Raw genomic sequence first — 26,604 nt, forward strand, 5'->3', positions numbered from 1 at the left:
TAGCCAGTTTGTACTTCCATAACTATAGAACATAGCTCTTGTGTGCAGCTTTAAAAGAAACGTGCTATTGCACACTTCTGTTTTCATCTCAAAACATGATATCTGGTACTACTTTAGGGTAACAGAAACTCTCAGTGTCGATTCAGTGGTGGTGCTGAAAGCCATTGAACAAAACTGTAACCCCTGTATATGATGGAAGCCATGCAAAACCAGGGGGTGCTCCAGCACCCCTAGTTCAATCGCCCTTGGGGCGATTGCAGCGTATCAGTAACTTAGTCCGTATCAAGTGGATTAAAAAGAGGTCTAGAAAATCCTGCATATCTGTACTCAGTTAGTCCTGACTGCAACGTACCAAAGAAGCAAGTGGTTTAGCTAGTCTGAACAAGTTAGCCCGACAATGAGGACTAACCCATAATAAGCCTCTGTAAGTGTGGATAGAAATTCAGAATTTCAGTTGTAGACAAACTCAGACATCTTGTACATCGTCATTACAAACGTTAGGTTACTTACACTAACCCTGGTTCCCTAAAGGGAAGACGACCACCACTACTTTAGGTATGAATATTTCTCCCCATCTGGTAGGTATTGCTGAGCTCTCTATACCAGAGTTGGAGAAAGGCCCCTTCCTGGGATGACGCACTAGGTCCCGCCTACCGAGGGAAAAAAAACATCACTCACAGGAAGATCTTCCTCTTTTCCCATCAAACCCGTGAGAGCGACCGAAGCGACCAAAGCGGGTGGTGGTCGTCTTTTCTGTCAAGGAACTTAATTCCAGTTGTACTAATGGGATCCGATCCTGGGTCTGGGCTCCGACCTTGATCTTGATCTCAATTGAGTTGTACGTTGAGCAGGATCAGAACTTGATCCCACTTTTGAAAAATGGAGGAACTAAACGTAATTCGTTATTGTGTATTTGTATTTATTTTAAAAATATGTGACAACATAGCTGGATTGTTTTTGTATGGTTTTGCAACATGGATGGGAAGCCCCATCCACATTAAAAAAAACCTTGTGCAGAAGGTGGCCTATTTATTAATTGTTTAATTTATTGCCAATTGGGAGATGGTCACCTGCATAAAAGCCTGCAACAAGGATGAGAGAGAGAGAAAAAAAGGAGTTTAAAACTGCTAAAATATAAGAACAGTGAAGACGATTGCTCAGCCTGACCCATGTGGTTTTGTGTGCGAGATTTGTTTTTGTTTAAACCTTTATTTTGCTCTGTGAGGAAGTGTTTTTTGGGGGCTTCCTATCCACGCTGCAACACCATACAAAAACAACACATCTGTGCCGGCAAATATATATTTTAAATAAACAATAACACAGCTTTCACCGTCATATTTATATAAAATTAGACATTTATTTATTCCCACACGTTTTGTGTTTTAAGTAAGTGCTTATATATTTTGATGAATTCTACCAGTTACAATTTCTTCTTTTTCCTTATATGCTACATCAAAACCTCCTCCTCCGGGGAAGTCCACCTTCATGACATTTAGTTTAGTCTGCTCGCACGCAAAAAAACAGTCACTGTATAGTTACCTGTTTAGTTACCGCACGCGCTGCTGATCCGTTTAGTACAATGCCTTTTCAAGATCCGGCTCCAGTAAACCCCGATCCGATCCTGTTTTTTGATCTTAGTCGTACAACCGGCCCCAGGGTTTACGGTAAGTAACCTAACATTCCCATTCAATTCGAAGACCACCACCACTACATTAGGTATGGGATAATGTATACCAAAGCCATTGTGCGGGAGAAGGAACGGCAGCTTATGAGGAATGCGTAACACTGTCTAACCCAGATGTTAGCGGTGTGAACTTACATGGACCAAGGACTCTTGTGCCTACAGAAGACAAAGCAGGGTCTACCACATTATTACAGTAGAACCTGGAGAAAGTATGTGGCATAGCCCAGCTAGCCACAGTACAAATGTCAGACATCGAGGCATCTTTGAAAAAGGCCCAAGATGTATCCAACCCTCTAGTGGAGTGTGCGGCTACCCTACGAGGTGGGGGCAAGCCAGCACCATTATACGCAGTCGAGACTGTCCACAATCCTGTGTGACAGACGCTGCTTGGAGAGGGGCTGTCCTAGGGTCTATGTCCCGTGACAGACAAAGAGCTGGTCAGATTGACGCAGAGCTCTTGTCCTAAGCACGTAGTATCTCAATGCCTGCAGTGGGCAGAGGAAAATTAATCTCTCATCCTCCTTTGAAGCAAACGGAGTTGGATGAAAAAACTGCAGTTCCATGAGTGCCGAGACCAAGCTGGACAAGGGGGTGGTACTGGCTTCTATGGATGGCGTATCCTCTTGCACCAGCTGAGGTGACCCTTCCCACCCCCCTACACTCCCTTGGGGGAAGGGGAGAGTGCAGTTGGGGCTGCAGTGGGGCCTGGACAGGGGCCTGGGCCGCTGGCGTCTGTTTAGCCAAGAGCTCTAGGACCTGAGCCATAATGTTCCTCACCTGCTTAGAACACTTCACCCGTCTCGCTTGCGGAGATAGGGAGTGACTGCAGGCGACCTGGCGCATTGGGAGTGTCCAGCAGGGAGTCCTGGGACAGGTCGTCTGGGGCACCCAGAGCCGTTGACGGTCCGGCCGTGGAGGACGTGGCGCTCACCCGCATGGCTCTCTCTAAACGAGCCTCTTTCAGTCGGGCCTGAAAAGCCTCACAGAAACTACAAGCCCCGTCCCTCTTGAGGGCTACGATGGCATGAGGAACGCCGAAGCACCACACGCAGAGGGTATGCTTGTCCTCCTGCGGGATGTTGGCGTTGCAGGCCATGTAGGGATGGGACCCTGACATGGGCCTGACTTTGTGCATTAGCACTGAGGCACTGCTCACACTGCGTTGAACATTGGTAAGTGCTAACGTAGTGTGTACACTTACTAGCATTACAGCAAGGGTATTAACACTGTGCACCGTGTGCCAAGTACCGTGGACATCTTGTGCACCATGTACCATGCAGTACCTTTTGAGCACTAGTGTAGTACCAATTTATGTGTGCATCGTGCACTATGTACACCGTGTGCACCGTGTATGCTGGCCCCTGTGTGCACTGGGTATTCTGTTTTTCACTGGGTACCGTGCAGTATCGTGAGCTATATGCTAGGTTGAGCAGTGCTTACACAACGAGTGCAACGTACACCGCGTGCACTGCTTGCACCGTGCGTCCCAAGCGCCTTGTGCACTGCGTACTGTGCAGCATGGTGCGTTACCGCACTTTAGTGGTAGCGGTATTAGCATGTGTGCACCACATGCACTGTGCGTATCGAGCACCGCGCACACCAAGCACTGAGGGCACTAAGTGCACCGCGTACCATGGAGTGATATTGAGCACTACCACTGAGGCACTAGGCACCATGTGTCGCTTACACTAAGTACCTGTGCACAGAGATAAATATACCATGGGCTATGCGTGCGCCGTGGTACCGCAGCACCGGTGAGGCTGCTACACAATGTGCCTACCCTAACCGCTTGGTAAACACATACACCTGGTCAGCGCGTACCGCGTACCGCGTACCGCGGGGGGGGGACAGGGCCGAAGCAGCAGTGTTTGAGTAGACAGTAAAACACGGTACAAAGATTGTAAAGGGAGAGAGAGTACACTGTTTGTTTATAAGGCCCGACTCACCGAGGTGGGCGGGCCTGCACGGCTGGCAGGGTCTACTCGACAGCAAGGATGCGGCAAGGCCTAGCCCCATAGAGGAAAGCGTGGCTGGGAGGGTCACTCAGCAGTGGGTATACGGCAAAGCATAGCCCTGTGGAGGACACGTGTACTCTCAGGAAGAATAGAAAATCATTTGCGGATGACTGCACAGGCAGTAGCTCACATACGACAGACAGATATAAAGAGCGGCCTACCACACAAGTGGGGAGGCTGCTGAAAGGCAGAAAGGCAAAAAGGACTCAGTCTTTTTTAAGTTGTTGATTCCAGGAAAGCGGCAAGCCGGCTTTCAGCACGAATGCAAGGGAAATACAACCGACTCAAATCGACTCGAGAAGCTCTTTTCTATCAACAAGCTCAGCTCAACACAGAGGTCTTGCCGTGCCGTATTGAGAGGGAAAAAGAAAAGGAGCTTCCTGTGAGTGACGGTTTTATTCCCTTGGTAGGCGGGACCGAGTGCGTCATCCCAGGAAGGGGCCTTTCAGCACCTCTGGTATAGAGAGATCAGCAATACCTACCCGAAGGGCAGGAATATCCCATACTTAATGTAGGAGTGGTCGTCTTTGAATTGAAAGGGAACATTTGATTAAAAACACTGAGGACATTGAAAGCACCAGCAAAAAGTAAGAAATATGAAAAATGCAAAAACAGTAATATATATAGGCCTATTAATAATAAAAGCGTTTTTATTAGGCTACATTAGGCATGATTGCAGGCGACCACATTTAAAATACATATTCATAATATTTATCGATAGGCCTAATTGTACTTGTCTTTTTGTGCACTTTTCACACTAGCAGATCATACTTATTTTAACTTGCTGGTACCCAATTGCTGCATTGACACTGAACGTTAAGTTTTAAAGGAGTTGTTTATATAATATTAATTATACATGTGACGTTTCAGTTGGTTAAATTGAATACATCAAATGTGCATTTATTATTATTATTATTATTATTATTATTATTATTATTATTATTATTATTATTATTATTATTATTATTATTATTATTTAAATATAGGAGTATCTTATTGTGTGGCACTTTATTACAGTTTTTTCAACATTTTTATGAATAAAACAAAACCAGTTTCAACCGTAATAAATGAGAGAAAAAAAAAGGTGCCTCATATTTAAATAGAGGGCTACATTCTCAGTCTACCTAGAAAATGTATAATTGCTTAATATTGTGTATCAACGATACAAGGTAATGATACAACGTACACAATCCAATTGTCATTTTATATAATAATTTAAAATATTGTATATAGTTCTGAATTCCGTTACATTTTAGTGATGCCTTTCACTTAAGACACATCAGCGAGTGAACCTTACTGAACAAAAGGCATCAAAAGGCTTCACTTTTCATTTTAATAATTTTCAGACATCATTTCAGAGAATAATGGAGCTGTCTTTGTTTTAAAATGTGCTGTATAAACGTAAGATAAGCAAGCATATTAAGTTAATCTTAAACTTCATAGTACTAAATTATTCCACCTGAACACGATGATCTCACGTCCGATTTGGTACGCTGTGCAATCAGGATATTATTTAGTCTGATTTAGGGGATGATCCACCATTTTCGGGATTAACAAGTGCGCTAACTTTCTTGACCTCCACTTTTGATGCCGTATCTTTGTGTTATCTGTTCGTACTTGAACTTGCTGGGTCATTTTACCTCAGCAGTGTCTTCTGGGTCAAAATATGTAAATACTGTGGTAAAGTACAAAAGACTCCTTAATTTTCTCTTTTAGTTTGCCATGTAACATAGATTTGGAGGTTGAATGGTAAATATCAAGCAGTCATATAAATACTGCCAGCTATAGCCTGAAACCTAAGTTTGACCTCTAGGTGTTAAACAATACAGTACTAACTAATATGATTAATTACTGAGCATGTAAGCCATTTATTATCTCTGCATTTGCTCCTTCTTAATTGCATTCATAGTTTGAGAAGTCCATCCATTTGTATTGGTCTTCCTCCAGCTGTTACTTAGTAAACTCAGTTTGCTACATCTAAGTGATCACACAGATACAGTATTGTGGACACATCTGATTTCTTTTTATCATAAAGTTGTTACCAGACAGGGCTTATGTATATATTTCAGAAAGCTTAAAAATGTAATAAATTGGGAATGTTGAAACAAGCAGTTTTGTATGTTCTTTTCTCATCTTTCTGTTATTCATAAACACTTGTTTAAACCACATTATTAAAAAGTATAATACCATTTTTTTATTATTATAAAAAGACTAGATATGCCACTCATTTCCAATATGGCATGATATAGAAATATAAGATTTTTTCTATACAACTCGATATTGACAAAAATATGATATACTGAATGTGTCAAAACCGTTTATGGTGGTTTGCAGCTAATTTTAGGCATATTTTATTGTGTAGGATGAACATGTTGGTACAAGAGCAAACTAGGCTGTTTAACCAGTTTAATAGCAGACAGAAAAACTAAACAAAGTCATATGGTGTGTGTATGTGTGTGTGTGTGTGTGTGTGTTTGTTTGTGTGTTAATGCACCTAAAGATTGCAAGCCTCCTTGTTTTGAAATCTAGATTTCCCTTGGCTGTAATGCCGGTTCATGTGTGTTTCAGTAGTTCACCACTGTTACTGGTTATCAGCTTTATTGATTTTAGTTAATGACGGTAATCTTTTTTCTAGACAAATTCCACTAAAGCCCTGTTTGCCTCTAGGCTTCACCCAAGCAGCCCCTCTAATTTACACATAACCAAGAGTCATTACAGAAGGGAAGTTTGACCCCCACAAACCTGAGGTCATTGGGTGAACACTGCCAGCTCCGCCCAGGGCAACCAAGCTCTTCTTAAGACACTTTATTAGTTATGTCTGTGGGCTGCTTTATAGTAACAAAGACAGGCAGTGATCTATAGATATATTTACTCAAACCTCAAGCATGTGACAAAACAATACCTGCATTCTTTTATAAAATAAATGGCTGTATTGTTTTCTATATAAAATAACTGTTTAAACAGAAGAAGACTAGATTCTGGGCCCTATTTTAAAGCAGGTGCAAAGTCAAGTTTCCAGAGAGGAATACAATCATTTTAATGGTATATAGCTACAGTGCAATCCATTTATAAGAATCGACTGCATATAGTGATCAAAACCGCTGGGACAAAATCATTCCTATACTGTAGTAAGAAGCTATTCAATAACTGAACTGCTCCTTTTGAAAAGTTATTTCTAAAAAGTTATAGCCCAGGAGTGCTACTAGAAGATACAACAGTACAAAAGAGTGTGGTCTATTAGGGGAGTTATTCTACCAGAACTGGTCGTAATGTTTATATGATAAAATATTCCTTATATTTTTTCTTTCCTCTAATTTGAGTCTGTTTAATAGTCCAAATAGCACTTACATATAGCAGTTAATGTAACCTGGGTGTTCATTGTAAATGCAAGCAGGATAAGACTTTCTTTCTCAAACAATTTGCCCCTGGTCATGCATTTATTATTACATTTGTATGTTCTTTCTTGTGCCTAATTTTACTCTTGAAGTTGTTACAAATGGTTATGATATTGCTGGTAGCTATAACTGCATACTCTTTCATGTACATTTTTCATTACTGAATTGGCAACAGAACTGAGTTTCAGAATTATGTTTTGTATAACAGTTTCAAATGGTGGGTTTGCTTCGGTCGTCTGTCATTTACATAAATGTACTAAGTTAAAAAGTCAGTTGTAGCTTGAGGTGGGATGTTTATTTTTGCTAATTTTACCCAGTTGAACGGATGGCATTCACTTGTATTATATGTCAAGGGGTGGACAACTTGAAACCACAGCAGTTAAAAAATGTCCTTGGACCTGAATGGGACTTCATCGTTCAAAGCTGCAGTTGTACAGTACTGTATATGATTCTCCACCACAAACCAGTTAAACAGGGAGCTACTTTCATGAAAGAATGGTTTTCCAGAACCTACCCTTTAAAAATAGGTTTACCTGAGAATAAATCTGAGCAGATACGCTTTAGTATATCAATAAAGACAGCTGTAGTTTCTCCGCTAGGGAAACTTGAATTAAAAAGTTTATAGAATAATCATGCCTGTGTTTGATTCATGCAGGAGATCTGTATTCTTTGGTGACTGAATTGTCTATCTTCAAAGTTCAAGAGCTGTTAACACCTCTGTATTAGTGTACTGTTAATCTGAGATCATTTTGTCCTTCAGGCCTTTAATTTATGCTGTTTATTTTTTTCTTTAATCAACACTTTGCTCTTTATACTCGACAAATAAGTACAGCTAGAAAACCTGTGAACAATAATACTCAAGCAATAGAAATCTCAGCTCTTGCTTGGTATGAATGCTGGGTCGCTGCTTGCTACCGTAGCAGAGCTTGTGTTGCTGTATCAGTAATATTGAGCACTAGCCCACACATCTGATGCACCTTAGAACGTAAGCTTAAACGTAACAATTTACAGCAGGAAATTCCAACTGATTGGATAAAACCTTTTAATTAAAAATAAACTTCCAATAATAGTGACTTAAAAGGTAGTCTTAATGGTAGCTGCTCTATTGTGGGGTGAAGTAATTAAGAATTTGAATATTCAAATACAATGCACTCTAAGAAGTATTATGGTTAAAGAATATGTTAACAAAAAATTCAACATGCAGTTTACTTCAAGCAGCTGCGAAGATGTGAATTTTCCTTCAAAAAAGTAACAGATAAAATATAACAAAACATTCACTCAAAGCCCACAGCATAAGTGCTCTGCACAGCTGAATAAAGTAGTACAGAGAAAAGAAAGTTAGTGAAACAGTCACTTCATTTAGTTTAGCTAATGAATTCAAAACAGCAGAGGGAATAACAGCAGCACAGGGCAGCCACTAAACCCAATTTCCTGTCAATGTGGGTTCAGTTTATCACTACTCTCTGTTCTAAGCCAGTCCTGGCTTCCTGCTGCTTCAGAGAGCTTCCTTTTTTATTTAATTCTGTAGAGACACGTGGATCAGACAATGCTCTGCCTGTATGTGTGTCGATCTATTCAGAGTTATCATTAGATTTCATTGAGTTTTTGTGTAATTGTTCATACACAATAAAGATGGTAACAATTTATAAGGCAACACTTTACATTTACACGAAGAGCAGAGTTTCCTGGGAGAACTGTAAAACCAATTCAATAGGAAATAATACTTTACTTCATGTCTAATAATTTAATTTTAATAACATGTTGTATAGAACTGAACCGGGTATGCAATACAATCTGTCCCTGATTGACTTACCAAAAGCACTAATTTGATAAAAACAACAGTAGGCTAACATATATTTTTATTTCAAATAGAGCATATACAAGTAAACATCAAGTACTACATATGTACATCTCAAATTAAACATATCCAGATTCCACGTAATGCACATAATAAAGAACTCAAGAACATACACTTTTAAGGAAGACTAACCAAACCAAATCAAAATGGGTTTTAGACATGTAAGACGGTTGTCAAGGCTATGACAGAATGTTGTAAACAGATACCAAATAATTAGAGTGTAAATCCAGCATGATTTTGAACACTTCAGCTTTAAAAGGGTTCTCTAATTGACAACCAGGAATATATAAATTTAACTAGGGTAGCATAAACCATCTTGCAAAGTTCTGAACTTCAGTACTCCAAACATGGTTCTGACTGCCTTCACTAATTTGACCCAGTCAGTCATTCATGTGGCATAAGTACACACATACATGTTAGGACTGAATTTTTTACATTTAATTCATGACTGGTGCCACTGGGATGCACTTGAGGAATTGTATGTATACTGAAGTGCTACAGTGATATACAGTTCTGTTAAATATGTGCAGGTCTTATGGTACAGTACTAACAATATAAAAACAACATATCCGTGGACCTACAGTTAGAAGACTGCTGTGTAAACAGACAACACATACACATACAGAAAAAAAGTAAAAGGGTTGCAGTTGTCGTCTCGGTTTAGATATATTAAAAATGTAATAATTCTTGTGAAAGTCAGTGTGTGTGTATATATATATATATATATATATATATATATATATATATATATATATATATATATATATATATATATATATATAAATAATAATCCAGACCCCAGTGTAAATTAGCAAAGCAATATGCTAATCCATCTATATTTGTTGCTTGCAACCTAACCACCCGGCAGCTTCAGCAGCCCCTTCTGCCAACTCAACAACTTGGCAGCGTGAGGTGTTTGGGGCAGGTGCTGGCTTTGCTGTAAATGAACAATTTATAAACCGAGACGACAACTGCAAAAACAAAGCAGCAAGGAATGCAGAGATTCCAGAGGCGGTGGCTGGCTTCCTATCAGATGGACCACAGCAAGACATTATTGATGGCTACTGTGCTGAAAGAGAGACAGATGGCTGATGTACATATAGCCGGCAAATTATAGAACCACAGACTGATCTTTTGTTTTTGCAGTTACTTGCTCTTTACATAGTGGCAACAAAGCTGTTAATACAATGTTAATGTTTTAAATTAAATGTCACTTATTTTAAATAATCTTTTTCCTTTCTCATAAAGAGCAGTAATTATCCATTGTTGACACTGCCTCACCAATTTGCTCAACCCTTTCACCACTGCCTCTTGGGGGGATAAGAAGTTGCGCAAACACTTCCTATCAGTCCAGGATATGCTCAAATTGGCTGCTGTTCTGTTGCTGGGACATCTCAATATGAACTGGTAGGATATCATTCGGTTGTCTTCACAAATTTAAGAAGAAAATTACCTATAGTATAAAACCTCTGACTTACCTCATAGCGTACTAAAACATTTGTCACAACAGCCAATGATTTACTGTCTTTAGACATAAACAAAGTAGGGCTTATATTGCCTGCAAAGTGTGTATTTCCTCAATCTTTAACCCATTTATATGGTTTCTCATCGTGACACAGGAAATGTTATTATTGGTAGAATTCTGCCCTTTGGGTGGCCTGACCTTCCTCTCAACCTTCTATCCAGCCACTGTAACTACAGACCTTTACAGTGGGAACAAAAAGCCACACTTGTTGCAACGGTATACTTAGCTGAGTTTTGTGTTTGCCACATGTTTTGTAGAAACATGCAGTATGCGCTGGCCTTCCAAATTTTGGATAAAGTTAAGACACACGTATCATAAACAGACAACTCGGAGGGGTTCGTATCATAGAGCGTATGCTCTTCCCACAGGAAATATGAATTCAGGTTTTGCAATCGTAATGCATTCTTGGGATATTGTTATTTCTGGATCCATTCTACAATCTCTTTGCATTGTTTCACAGAACAATAGAAGCAGCAAACATGCTCAAATAGAAACTATTATGACTGCTCTGGATACAATAGACAAACAAGCACAGAAATGCGTTGGCATCTTTAAAACCTGGTCTAAAACATCTCTTAACTCTTTTATGGGTTTTGACATGCACAATATAAACTGCTTAGTCTAAAAGAAGCAACAGCACAGGAACAAGCAAGTGACAAGTTTCAATTCCTATTTTTCTTTTATCATATTTTTGTGGTTACCGTTATAGACTGTTGAGTGCAGCTAAAATGAAATAATATTAAAATTAGAAATTATATTAAAATTGGATTGTCAAAATCATGTGTCTCTTTTAAAATGTAACTGCTTGAGTAAAATTTTGTTGCTCAAACACAAACATCAGATTTTTTTTTTTTTTTAAACCGTACCTCCCATTTACTGTCTGCTGACTAAGCTAATCCTAAAACCAATAAAAAAAAAAGTCAAACAGACAATCCATTTGGCGGCGCTTCATCAATGTTGTTATACTAAATAAAATAATGAGTTTGTTGTTGAATTATCAAAAGCATATGATCTATACTAATTAATATTTCAGACTGTCCCAGGCAGATGAGAAAGGTACCCAGCAGTAATTTTCCACACTTGCCCGCCTCTACTATCTGTGTTGTAAACCCCAGCACTTATATCATCCATGGAATGTGTCACACCGGCACAGCGTGCTGAACAGAGGAGATTTTTCAAATAGGGGATGGAGATTAGCTCCCACATAGCTTATTTCACAAGTCATACTAGCTATATCATTTACTCTATAAAACAACAGAGAACAGTTTAGTTGCATCTGTTTATTGTGGGCTACAGGATGTGTGCAGGTTGAAAGGTTTATTTTGCATGCACAGACAATTGCAGGTCATTTTTCTTTCTTTAATATGGGAGCTAAATCATTGCTGTACTGAATTTTAGGGAGACTGTGAAGTCGGCACCCAGAAGAAAACAGGATCCAAATAATGAACAGCACAGGAAGTTTGAATACTTCTTGAGCAATTTATTCTTATCAAAATATATTGCTTATGCAGTTTAACAATTGCCTTTTTGTACTGTGACCCACTAAATTATATCTTAGTTGATTTAATAACCAGAAAACTGATACAGTCAATTTAAAACATTAAAAACTACCACGGCAGACATGTGAAGGAGTTATTCCTTTTGGGAAGCTGCCCATTTGGCTTGATTTAATGGCTAATACTAATCATACACTCATATGTTTACTCAGATAAAGGACATACCGGTCTCACTATCGTGTGCTCTTATCACTGCTTTCCATTTTAGGCTTTATGTACAAACTGGATACCAGCTGGCTTTGATAATTACAATCCTAGTCTTTCATTCTCTTTTCGTCTTTGGTGTTGAACACTTTACAGTATTAAAAATAAACCCTTCAAAAGCCTTTGTTGCATTAATTAAGTACTAACAACTGCATGGTATAACGGAAAGAAAAACAATATAAAAAGTAGTTTGATAGGTTTGTTTCATGTTGTATTAATTATACAAGTAGGTGCCTTAACCTGACGGCTGCAGTTACTAAGGGTAATCTATGAAATGTGTTCAACAAAATAAATCACCATGGTGACAACAGCTTGCCACTTGGCCCCATTGAGCCTAATGGAAAAAAATAAAACTATAGCAATTGAAATGTAGAAAATTCTGAAATTCTTCAAAATAAATTGCTGCCAGAGGTCATAGGGAAAGAGGCAGATAGATAACTGACAGTCTTACTGGTTTTTCCATGAACTGTAGGGGACTACAGTAACTACCTCAAAAAGGATAGCAACTCTTTTTGAATTTGTTTTCAGCTTGCCGCTGTAGGAATGCCGGCATTTTGGCACTCTTTAAAGCCACCGTCCCCTGGTATATGTGTATATTTTGTAATAGCCACTTGTTGAATGTTTTATGGTCATGTTTAACCACATGTTAATTCTCCATAAAATTGAAATCCCAGTTCTCTATTTCAGACAACAGCTCATGCTGTGAACAGTAAGCTCTTGCATGAGGTGAAGTGGGCATCTGTTGCAATTGTCTGGGCTCTTGCCCAGAATGAGACAGATTGGGCGTGATCCACGAAGCATTTGCTCTATTATAAAGTTTTCACCATTTTTTTTTCACAATTTTAAATAAATACCCCATTATAAAACGAGCAGAATCTCTGTGCCATTCACTTTCACTGGGACTCCAACACACAACAACATGGTACAGTTTGGATGCGCACCTGCCGTAAAGAAACCATTGATAGCATAGTAACGGCAGCCTGCTGCAGAGCCCAATGACTGATTCCATTGAAGCCCTTACTGGTAACTGTCTTTTTTATTAAAAACCAGCAGCCACAGTATAACTTCAGAGAATAAAAGGAGACAACAATTTAACACCTTTGACTGTCTTAAATTTAAGAAGCCCCAAATATATGTTCAGGATAATCAAGGTTTTCTTACCTCCCCTTAGGTTTATCGTGGTAGTTCAGCATGGTATATTTACATAGTAGTTTTGCTGTACCATGCCCATACCATGTGTTTACCACACTCTTAACCATGCATGTCAGTGGACTGCCTTACTTACATGTGCTTTACCAGTATTTCAACCTGTCTTTACAGCTGTACTCTTTACTAGGCTTTCAATGTGGGAAGACACATTTATCTTCACAATGTATTTTGAAACAGTTTTGCTGCATACAAATGGAATAAGAATTAAATCATAACAAAACAGCAGCTGACATTTGAAAAAAGTCACTTCTAAAATATCAATTATATTCTTTGTCTGTCTGTGTGACAGGCTGGCGAGTGGATAGAGGCCCAGAGACAGACTGCAGTTCAAAAAAATAATACTTTTATTATAAATAAGCACAAAATAAAAGGGCACAAGGGCCAAAACAAAGGTATTTAAACACAAATAGAAAGACACAAAACAAGACTTACAAAAATAAAGGTTTTCAGGCTGGGCAATGCTGGATCAGAAAATACAAAAAACCAAAACAGCAAACCAAAAAATAACAAGCACAAACATCAGTTTGCTTCCTCAGCTCCCTCCTCTCCCTAATGGGAAGCTGAGGCCTCCTTTTATGTCAACTTAGGGGCATTCTAAGCCCCTAGGTTATTTCATGTTCTCAAGAAGATTGTGTGTCCACCTACACATTGTATTCAGCTGAGGTTTTAACTGTTTTTACCATGTATCTTTTATTTTCTCTCCTTTGCCAGTTTTTGTTTCAGAAACACCTATCCTATCTGTACATGCCTTCACGGTCTCTGGGTTACATCTCATGCCCATCATTAAAACAGGTGGCTTCAATTATTATTTTTTTTAATCATTTTTGGGCTTTAGGAGGCCTTATCTTCTTTAACATTTATAACAGACAGTCGATTCTAATGTCTGAGCAGTACTGTATATGATTATGGGATTTAACTTGTAACTGAGTCACCAAAGACTAGTTTACAGAATAAGAAGCTTATAAACCTTGATTTAAATCTACGGAAAGCAGAACAGCCACACACAGTTAATTACCTTTATCCTTGAAAAAGATATCGGCGTACTGTGCAAAATCAGAATACACTTACATCACTTATGTATTATTGCCTTGTACAAGCACTTAATCTAGCAATTAAAGACACACATTTTCTGCACCCAAGCAAGAGAAATAACACCACACTCTTTGTATTGTTTCTCCAAATCATTTTTATTAGTAGTAAAGCAAAATTTCAACCTCAAGTTTCTTTATAGAAATTGATTATAGGTGTATGTTACAGAATATACAGAATACAGAATATGTGACTCTATAACTTCTAATTTTATGTCGACCGAACCAAATAGTTTAAAGATTACATTTTTATGCTATTTGTACTAATTTGTATTTTTGTAATGTTCTGGATGCTTTTAGCAGGCATACAATGCATTAAAAACAACCAGAATGCCTCAAACTGTTACTCAAGGTCAAAGATTTTCACACTAATTCTTTTGAATTATCTAGAACTATAAATAGAATATGCAATTGTAAGCAGCCGTGGTAATGGAAAATACAATCGTTAAGCTGACGTATAGAACAGAACCTTCAAGTTCATTATCAGGGTCTGCCAAAACAAATGAGGTAATTTCCAAAAAAGCAAAAAATCCCAGCCTGAAGCCTCTGTATATGTAATCCTGCATCTATCTAACCCCACTTGTGTTTTGAAGACAAGGCAAAAACTTTCAGGGTCGCAGTATGGTTTCATTACCGTGTTTAATTTACTGTTTTAAAAATTCCTTGTAAAATCCTCTGTAACGTAACAAAAGTACTTGAATTTGATAAATAATTTTATAGTGGCTGACAGAGACCTCTGATCTCTGGTCAGTGTAAATTTCATGAGGCAAGTTTTAAATTTTAAACTAACCACTAAGTTGTCACTAACCCTTCAGGTGCTATACATGTGACACCAAAGGTGGCATCAAGTTCACCCTGAGAACTCGTCAGGATTGAGAACATTCAGTAGCATGGGACCAGTGGGCCCCATATAAAAAAATAAATAAAAATAGTACCATCCATGTTGTTGGTCTAAACTGAAACTAACTCAAACTAAACTAAACTAAATTACACTCCCCAGATGTTTGCAGTATATTCAAAACATCAAGAAACAACATGGGATAGGTCAGTATATAGCAAACAACAAAACAATTGTGCAATAGAGAGATACATACACTTATAAACAACATAGGAAATGGGAATATATTCCACATTAAGACCATACTTAAATAAATAAATAAATAAATAATAAAGTCAACTTTCCCTTATTTGTTGTGTATAGACATGATTAACACTCACAGCCACAGGCCAGTGAAATATACCATGCTAATAATACAGTATAAAGCTATAATAATACAGTTTTCACAAAGAGCATGTGCACCTGTTTTGTTTGTAAATTTGCCTGGTCAAAAAACAGATATTTTGCTGTCTTCATAAACAAGTATTCACTACAGACTCTGGTTTCTATTGAAATTGATCTACTGTGTAACGATAGTGGCATTTTACACATGTGTTGCTCTGTTTTGTTTGATTTTTGTGTTTCTGTATCAGATGTTAATGTTCTAAAAAATGACAGCATTTAGATGAGATCTGCCACTATTAAGATAAATTAACCAAATCACTCAAGTATCCCAACTTCCCTAGCTTACACTGATGATAACTATGGGACGGCTGGTGGCAGCTGACGTATTATATTCCAAGGATGAACATAAAGACACAGGCAGAAATGAAATGCAATAGCTAAAATATACTGTATGAGATCATTGTGAATTCATGAAGCAATTTTCCTGATACATGGATGACATTGTTATACTGTAAACGAGGGCATCTCTTGAAGCTCATGTCTCATCCCCATGTTTTTTTACCACTACAGGGTGTCTAAGGTTTGTGCACCACACATGCTGTTTAATCCTTGTGTCTGTGTGGTGCTTACAGCTAAAGCAGTCATTTGAGGATTAAGTTAAAAGCAGGGTCTGCCTTTATTGCAGGCTCAGCAATGTTCTAAGTACAGCATTAATCATTTTGTTATTCCCTCTGTTCATTTTAATAGAAGCTGTTAACACTTGCCTGTTACCTTTTTTTAAAACATTCTTTATGACAGAGTTCATGTATGATGCAGCTATTTATACTTACAGAAATTCTATAATTCTATAATAAATGATCTATAATATGCAGATATGCTGTAGATGTACGTCTGCATTCCCATGCCTTTGCTGTAGTTCACATGGTTTGATCACTGCTAGACCATTGGAGTGAGTTTGAACTACAACACGTAACATGATTGGGTACCAGGACGCAGCTGTCCTGTAATTAAAAAAAATGCAAATAGCAAATTAAAAGTATATAAAACAAACAAAAGAATGTTAATACAAGAATATGGGTGGCAGCAGTGATCATTTTGCTAGTTCCAATAAGGACAAGAAAAATGGATGTTAAACCTCTCCTTTAAACCCAACATTCGCAGCCCAGTTGGCTAAGGTGTCAATAGCCTGATCAGATATCAAAGGGGTGACCTTCTGTACTGCCCTGCAGCACATGCTTCGAAGGCTTCTCATTTTCTGTAGTACAGTCTAAGGATTAGAAGCGCTTCAAATTCAAGATGTCCTTTTGAGACTCTGTACTATACGTCTACTTGTAGTAGAAGCTGCCTGTCCCTCATTTCTGGTATAATAAAACCACAGCGTAAAAGGTGCTTGAAAGTGTACCTCCTTCTAAATGATTTAAATAAATACATGTAAAGACACGAGGGTTATACTTTAAAATAACAATGTGCAAACTCTTGCTCCTTATTATTTCCTCTATCTATATACCCACTCCTGTTGGTGGCATGTGCTAGTGTTCGGGTTGAATTAGTATTTATTTTTAATTCAATTGAATTCGCTAGTTGATAGCTCTCAACTAACAACTAACTTTTTGTTTGATCTCCCCACAGGGGTTTCCTGAAAAAATACTTATCTAAAATATACATTTTCATGTTTTTTTCACTTTTCAGTAGAGCCAACTGAAATAACTACATTTGTTTATTTTTTTCAGCCATAATAACATGATGTGTTGTGACGATATACTGAAGACCATAACAATTTATCTATTTTATATTACATTTGGAACATACTACCATAGATTAGTAATAGTAGTAGTAGAAGTATTAAGAAGGAAAAGAACAATGATATCTTTATAATATTTTAAGGATTTGTGTAACAATGACAGAGTACTACTATCAGAATAAAAATTATCATAATAAATTGGGACATAAGAATCTTTTAGTGGGATTATTTTAATAATTTTGAGATTCCTTTAGTAATCATGCAGTGTATACTATATTCTTCTTCTGTCATCTTGTTGTGTGAGTACTAAAGTGAAATTACTCACTAAAAGATTTAGCTCATATTTACCTTCAGGTCATTTTATCATGGCTTTTACCAAGTTACAAAGAAACCACCCACTCCCATCCTCTCCCTCTAGAAATCCCTTTGTACATGTTTTCTGCAGTATTCATGAATACATTCCTACTGAATTACTAATAGGAGTACCACTATATTTTTCATTGGATTAAAATAGCATCCCCACCAGCAAGGAGAGAATGATAATTCCTAATACCTTGATGGATATTGTTTCCTCAACTGATATAAAAAGTGTGAAACAAGCCCAGTCAGTATGGTATGCTAAAGGAGCAGTTTGTTAACTACTAAACTACTAAAATGCAGTGTTCAAAGTAGTGTGTGTTAGGGTGTGCCAAACTCTACATCTACACAGATTGTCTGAGAGCATATCTGTATCAGGGGAAGCTGTGTTTAGTTTGTGTGAAAATGCACAAAAGCGCTTGGACTAAATTCTCTTGATCCAGGTGCTACTACTTGTCACCCATTATGTGCACTGAAAAGAAGAACAACATTCATATTGCAAGAAAACAAATTAACTTTATTCTTAAAAAAAAAAAAAAGCCTTTTTGCTTGTTATGGTTACTATTAGATGCGGTGGACCATGGCAATGAATTGACATAAAGCAGCTGAACGGCCTGCACAGTGAGCTCTCATGCAGCATACAGTTTCTTGTCCTGTACAACATTCTCTACAATCAAAACCATAGACGACTAACTTTTGGAAGTTCTTCAATAGGCTTGAATGCACAGGCCCCTATTGTAGATAGAATCTTAATTTAATAAAAAGAGGACATAAATGGGTATTCTGTATAAACCTAGACTTTTCACTAATCTAATAGAAATAATTACCCACTATGCCTATGCTGGCAGCTTGGTGGTATGTGGGGTAATACAGTTCCCCATTGTATTTAAGGATGCCCTGTCCATAGCTTTATAGGTTCAGGTCAATTATCAATGCTCTCAAAGGTCAGTTATAGCATTCCATTTCAACATCAGTCTTAAGTTTGTGGTTTACCAATCTCAAAACAGTAACCATCTGGGGTCCCCCTGTGGCTCACCTGGTAAAAGCACAGCGTTGTGGTGTACAAGGTGAGTCATTCAGCACAGGTACGCGTCCTGGCTGTGCGAAGTTGCTCGTCTTTGCTGGGAACCGTCACATTGGCTCGGGCCCTCCCATAGGTTAGGGAGGCAAAAACAGTAGGAACCGTCTCTTCAACGTGCTACAACGAACCTTGCCATGTGATTGGAGGACGCCCAATGAACCTTCAGTTCTCCTGAGATGTGTGATGATTGGTGACAGTGAGGGAAAAAAAAGTATTGTAGACTCCAAATTGGGGAGAAAAAATAATTGGGCCCAAGCCAATGACAAAGCCTAGCTTTGCAGCCGGACCAGTCAGAGGATTGCATGAATTATAGAACTGATACATATTCCTCTATTATGGCTACATTTTGTATATTTATGGCCAAATGCATCATTTGTAGAATTTGACTTTTGGCTGTATTGCATAATAGAATTTTAAAAACCTGCAAATGAATGCTGAAAAGTTTTTTTTGTCTAGAAGATTAACAGGTTCCATAAAACAGGGCTTTGGATAATTATTTAACATTAATGTGCTTCATAAAATACACAAGATTACAGCGAGCCATCACAAAAAAGGAATTGTGAAGTTTTTTGTGAGCCAGTTTTTCTGACTGGTATTCTATTGTAATTTTTAATTCCTGCAAAACAAATAGTTTCAAGTTTGGAAAAAATAAATAAATAAAACTACAGTGTGCATTGATTTTTGCAGTGAAGGCTAAAAGGTCTAAGTTTTCCCACCAAAACTATTTGTTATCTACAGCAGTGTGGGTGGGTGTGTGTGGAGAAGGCTGTGATCGGCTTTATTTTTACAACTATTGCCACAGTTTCATAATACTGGCAGCTTGCAGTTCAAGCGATGGACCAGACTTCATAGCTATAACCATGCTTTAAAGTGCTGACACAAAGGAAAAAAAGAAGTGGATTAGTTATCCGATTCTTCAGTGGTATATCAAAGGCTGTCTGTTTGCTCTGTATCATTTAGAATAGGTAGTTTTTGTTGGTGGGTTTATTCAACAATTTATGCCATCAGTGCAACTACAGTACATCACGTCATCTCAAGTTTTCAAAGTCTTTCAAGTATGAGGAAGTGGCTCAAATTAGGATAATTATGGCGGTCATACCCTCCGAAGCAGGAGACTTTTTGCGAGACTATTTAACAGTCACAGCATATCTAGCAGGCAGTACTCAAACCAATAAGGGCTTAGTGGTCACAACTGGCAACTGAACAGGATCAGGAATTCAGTTCAGCCATGCAGCAAGACTGAGTCGTTATCACGGGTAGGGCAATTAATTAGAATTACAAATTATGTTATCATTTTTACATATCCCTGTACTGTACCTGTCTGTATCATTTGAATATTGCCTCAGTGAGTATGATGAGGCATTTGAAAGAGTGATGGCTATTCAGAACAAAAAGTAAAGTATTGACTCTAAACTGTTCTTTATCTGCATAGTTTTGTGTAAACAATAAGTACACACAAGGTAAGCCAGCTAGATTCACTTATAGGAGCAGTTTACGAGCTAGCTGAGCCCTGATATTAAGAGTCCACGCAAATGTTGCATTTGAGGTAATCCTGATTCATTTAATATTAGTCAATAACCATTTGAAAATGACTTAACTTCAGTAAAAAAAAAGGAAAAGAAAAGAAATGATACTGAAGTTTAATAGCTGTTGCAAAATAACTCAGCTTCGCTGTTCCATCTTTCAACAGCATTTCTCAATGCAAGCAGTAACAAAGGAGGGCATTTAAAAGTGCAGCGTACATACTTGGCAACATAGTAACCAACGACAATGGGGAATGAAAATCGATAACAAAAAATCTATTATGTATTTTGCCATACTAGATTAATAAAGACCTCTCAGGTTCTACTTTTTTAATTTTCACGTAGTCCTAATTGTTTAATTAACGAGGTGATTTTTCCTGTGGCAGTGTCTTTGTTGTCAAAAAATTTCAAAACAACATCTTGCAAGACACAAGCAGAAGCAACGATGGCAGAGGTGAACTGAAAAGCTTTCAACCAAAAATGTGGTTTTGGTCAGTAGTGCAGGAGACTGTACTGACTGAAGAGCAGCAATATGTTTTGTGGTGCTTGAAGTTTCACTTCGTTCTGCAATGTCTGTCATAACCATCTGCATAGAAGACTGTACAAACCTCTATTATCTAGGATGATACGACCCTGAGTGGGGGGGGGGGGGGGGTCCTAGGGGCGTTTTAACTTTCCGACAAAAATCAAAAATGGCCAGGAAGGACAACAGTCGCAAAGCCTCAATTCCGACACTTTGAAGAATGTTATGCAAATGAAGTGGGTGACTAATTAACATCATTAACAGTGGTGTGGCCAGGATTTTGTTTTGGGGGGGAATGGAGATTTTTGCAGATGGGTAATAGTTAGGGCTGTCAATTAATCACAGTTGACTTCAGCGATTAAGGAATACATTTTTTGGGAGATCTTTTTTTTTTTTTTAGCGCATGTTAATTGCACTCCTGTCTTGTCCCTCTTAGCATACCATAATTCATTTCCTGCAGCACCATTTTAGTGCATGCCAGAGCTGTGTTCAATAGGCGGAGTGCCCTGCCGTGGTGCTATGTGACATAACTTAACTCTTATTGAATGGTGTGTTGCAGAGAGAGAACTTTCAAGATGGCGGGAAATACAGCACTAGCACTGTTTTTGAATGCATTTATGATCGATTGGGCAGACATTAAGAGCCAACACCATAGCTTTAGTGGCAGTGAATTCAAACACATGCAAGAGTTGTGTACGGGTTGAAAACTACTTTGAGAGCATTGTTCCTCGGTACTGAGATTGTTGCATATTGCATGTTTTATTTACAGGTGGCTACAATGCAGTTTACACTTGCAATTAAGATTTTTATATTGTATGTAGGTGTTGTTGCATAGCAAAATAAATAAAAAATAAAACTTTCCAAAAATAGAACAATTTATTTTACAACAATTATTCAACTCAGTAACATTTTTATATAGCAAATCAAATAAATAAAAACTTTTCAAAGAAATTATTTCATCAACGATCCTGTAAATATATCTGTGAATGATTTTAACAGTTAGTCTCTTTGTTTTGCAACCTTCTGCATGAGCGCCTGCGTCTGCTTTTGCTGTTCCTCTGCAAAGTCTTACAATTAAAGAACTACTGTTTGATTTTTTTTCTCCTATAGAAGACGGGATTGCCTGCCCAAAAACGAAAGAGGGGGAGGAGCGGCCGTTCCAGAGGTGAGCGAAGGACCGGTGTCAGCTCCAGAGCCAAAAAGGGACGAGCCATCGGCACTGCCGGAGTGCCCAGTGCTGATGTCAACATTGCTGCTGCCAGCATTGCCGCTGCCAGTGCCACCACTACCAGATTGCCCCGCACCGAGGGCAGCATTGCCACTGCTGAAGTGTCCTGTGCTGCTGCCAGCATCGCCACTGCTGGAGCGCCCCACGCCACTGCCAGTCACCACCGCCACAGTGCTCAGCATCGCCACCACTGCCATAATAGAAAAATACTAGTATTTGAGCTGCCTAATAATAGATAGATAGTTACCTTAATTAGTTAGTAGTTAAAAAGCTTCTACTTCTCAATAGCTGTGTTGCTGAACAATCCATTGTTTTGGACTTGTTTTAAACATGGTGATTCATATGTAAACTACTCATCAACACTTTGTATTTTTATTAATACTTCATATATGTCTAGTATTCATTTTGTTACGGTTGTATTTTGTGTATCCTACAATAAATAGAAAAAGCACTGGCAATTGTCTTATTTCCAAATACAGTAAACAGTCTCTTAGCCTCTCATAGTAGCATATTATTATTTCTCAGAGCTGTTCTGTGATTGGCTGTGTTTATTCTTATACAGCTGTTGCAGGAGGCTGCATATTCAGGCAGTGCCAAAAGGCAAGTCATGTTTCTCCTTGTTTTTTGCAAACTGATGGGTGAGGAAACTTAAGACTGAAAGGCCTTTTATTGCTTACTTAAATAACCTGTTTCACTACATTTTCACACAGCAGGCCATACAGTTTACATTACATACTACTATCATAAGAAATATGTTTTTATGAATTACAAAAAAAAGAAAAGATAGTGTCATTATGATTACTTTTTCCCCCCAACACTTGTGCTGCAGTGTGAGATTTTAGTTTAGCACCGTCCCTCTGTGCATTAGGAATTCTGAATGGCAGCAAGAGAGTAAATATCTAAGAGTAAAGATAAGCCCTCCTTGAAGAGACCAATAAATTACATCTGAAAGATCCTGCTAACAGAAACACATGTTGCCTCAAAAAGTGTAGTGCAAGGTGGAGACAGAGGCATAAGCCAGCTTACTCATTAATCAGAAATAAATCCTGTGAGATAACTAAGAGTTTCATGTCTGCTGAGAAACCTGTCCGGCCTCTTTTTGGCTGTATAAGCTTCACCTTGAAAAAGAAATCACCTGCAGGTTTACCAAACAATGTTCAAGCAACTTAGGACAACAATGCTGTAATATGAACCCAGAGGTTGATCAGTGCATTAAAGGTCAACAGGCTTTCTACATCGTCTAGCTATATGTTTCCACATTTTCAGAGAACGTGTCACATTTTATACATATCTTCTTTAAGACTGCCTTAAAAGTGTCTTGTCTTTCACCAATAATCTGCCATTATACTTGCTGCCTGGTAACTGGTGTGGTATAAGTATATGGCTGGTGTTTACTGCATAAAAAGCCTATGTGCATGTATATTGCAGCACTTTGATGTTTGTTTTTGATATCTTAGTAAATATTAGCCACTTTTGTATTTATACATTTTTTTTTTCTCTTTTAAATGTGTCCAACCTTTCAGCAAGCAAGTCAAGTCTGTGCTGGTAAGATGAGTCACTTACTCCTATGAGACGTAGTTAAGCTAAATGCCTTTTGCACACTCAACACCTACGCATGCAATACCAGTCCATGCCTAATCTGGTTCGGCAGCCAGAGTTTCACTAATCAGTGCTTAGTCAGCTAGATCAAGTTTCCCGCTCTACTCAAGAGGTGACCATCCACCCCTCTAGTGACTCCCTGCTGCACGCAGTGCATGGGCCGTGTAGACCTACGTCCTGACCTAACGTCCTCAGGGTCAGACCTAATAATAAACTTCAGGGCACAGCCAGAGTTGGCCCGGTATATATATATATATATCTATATATACTATATATATATTATATTATATATATATTTATATAAATTAGTTGCTATATAACTATTCTGTTACAAATGGAACTTACAATAACATGAGCAACATCAAAGTTGGCACAATACTGCTGTGCACATGTGTTTCATGGGTGCAGTATAAAACCTCCACTGGCACACGACAGTTATTGTCGTTGTGATTGAACTAACCTTCATTTTTATAAAGCAGGCTCAGGAATCTAATGTTGCATCTGCATTTAGCTCGCTGGAGTTGTAAGTCATATACACCACAGTGTATTACCGCATTAGACTAATGTTGACTGCATTATAAGTCCTTGCAAGTTCCTGCCATAGCAGTGTTAAAAATATACAGTGACTTCAGTGTAGGTGCTCTGCAGCCACACAGGAAACAATATTCTGATTCAGAACTCTATTTCTATTTCACCTCAACTACTGCACATGGTGCTTCTGCACCCGATTATTAATTATTAATTTCATAATCACAGACACATTGTTATCATACAGTAATCTATCATAATTCTCATGGTACAAGAGGAAATAAAAACACTGCAATCTGATAACAGCCAAGAAATCATAATCAAACAGTGAAAAGAATGTTCTTATTGGACTTTCTATGTACTGTACATGAATGTAATTAAGTACTGGTTTTGCCTATTTGTTCCCTTTCACTTTTAAAATCAACAATTATAATGCATTAGCAAAATGGTTTATTACTATGTCCATTTTGATGATGATGTGAAATAGGGCAGGAGACCCAGGGGGAGTTTCATTTGCCATGATGTTCCCTCTGGATGGGGAAGGAAAAATCAGCAGGGTCTGCAAGACCAGACTGTGCTACAGCCATCCATACCGGCCAGGTGCCCAGTGAGCTCCAGCGTTCTGCTGTAAAGACCTGATTGGCTTAGCAATGGGATCAGAGGATGTTCACATTCTCCCAATCTCTCGGGGAGGAGTTGCTATAACATAAGTGGCATTCAAAACTGGGGAGATAAAATAATGGGGTTAAAATAACTGAACAATCAACATTTTAATAAATAAAAATTGACACTTTATATGAGCTCATATAAGACCCAGATATATTTTATGCATTTTACATAAATGTGTAAAATGAATATGACATTAGTAAGTAGCATTTTGTTTCTCTAATGGTATTGAGGATGTAGATTTTTTTATTGCTTCTTTACCGTTCTCTATTAACTCCTTTATATAACATACTACAAAAATACAAAAGACTGCATGCAAAAGCCTCCCACTGCAATGTACAATAAGGTATATTTGTAATTGTTTATAAAATATGCAATCATACACTGGGCTCAGAACTGACCAAGGGCATGAATTCACCTTTGGAAAGAGCTTTGCATGAATACAATAACAACATTTAATCCACAGAGAGATTAAATCTGAGTGCTTCTTGTCAGACTTTTCCTTTCATTGAATGCAAACAATGAAATCTTTCCACTAAGCTGCTTCCTGCCCAACTTAAACATGGAATTCAGTCCTCACTGATTCCCTTTCATATTGCAAAGAGAATGCTAACCTAAACCTCCAATGCATTTCACTCATAGCTCTATGTGCATAATTCCTACCTCAAGCACCTTTCTTTTCACATGCAGACACTTGCAAACTACACGGCAGGGGAGGCCTCAAAGAGGGAATAATTCACATATTCTGGGACTTGCACGAGCCCTCTTACCTTTTTGGAACAGGCAACAATGTGCTCAAAAAAACAGCTGCTAGCTCTTCATTCAGTAGGCTTCAGTACCTTCCCTACATCAAATTGATTGTGGACATCAAGCCTGTTTAAAGCTCCAAGTTAAATCAAACACTTGAGTAACTGAACAAAAAAAAAAGAGAGCACCCCCCCACTGCTCTTTGCCCCCCCACCCCTTGCTCAACACCGCCCCTTGCCCCCCCTTTTCTGTCCCTACTCTTCAAAGAGTGCTGATTAAACTGCCTTTCACAAGGCAACAGCCCAACAGCTTTGTTTCTACAGGAAACAGCTTGTGCAGTTAAAGGGTGGAGTCTTTGTTTCTATAAACAGTTTTGGAAAAATATGTACAGATGTCAGAGGACAACATTAACCCTTTGAGTCCTAGACAAGTGGGTCAGTGAGAGGCCAGCCTGCTGGACTTGAATGCTGACATCACGTGTGCTCTCCTGAACTCAAGCTGACATTAGCACTTGATTGGCAGGCTAAGAAGGAGTGGCTTGGACTTTATTGTTATTGGTTACCACCTTTTATCTATGCAATAAACGCTAGGATGTTCAAACAATGCCTTAACTCTATCTTTCCAGTGCATTTCTAATATCCTTAGCTGTCTGTTGGGAGGCTTCCATTTTTATTTCCTGATATATTTATTTATAGGAACCTACTCAGTATAATACCAACAATGTGTGACCATTTAAAGCCTCTTTTATCTATAGAATTTTTTTTTATCTTTAATATTACGTAAGATTTAATGATTTATACAATTAAAGCAATGTTACTATACACTAGTCTCTTTGCTTTAATTTAACATTATACA

The sequence above is a fragment of the Polyodon spathula genome, chromosome 2 (assembly GCF_017654505.1).
Source record: "Polyodon spathula isolate WHYD16114869_AA chromosome 2, ASM1765450v1, whole genome shotgun sequence".
NCBI classification, from domain to species: domain Eukaryota; kingdom Metazoa; phylum Chordata; class Actinopteri; order Acipenseriformes; family Polyodontidae; genus Polyodon; species Polyodon spathula.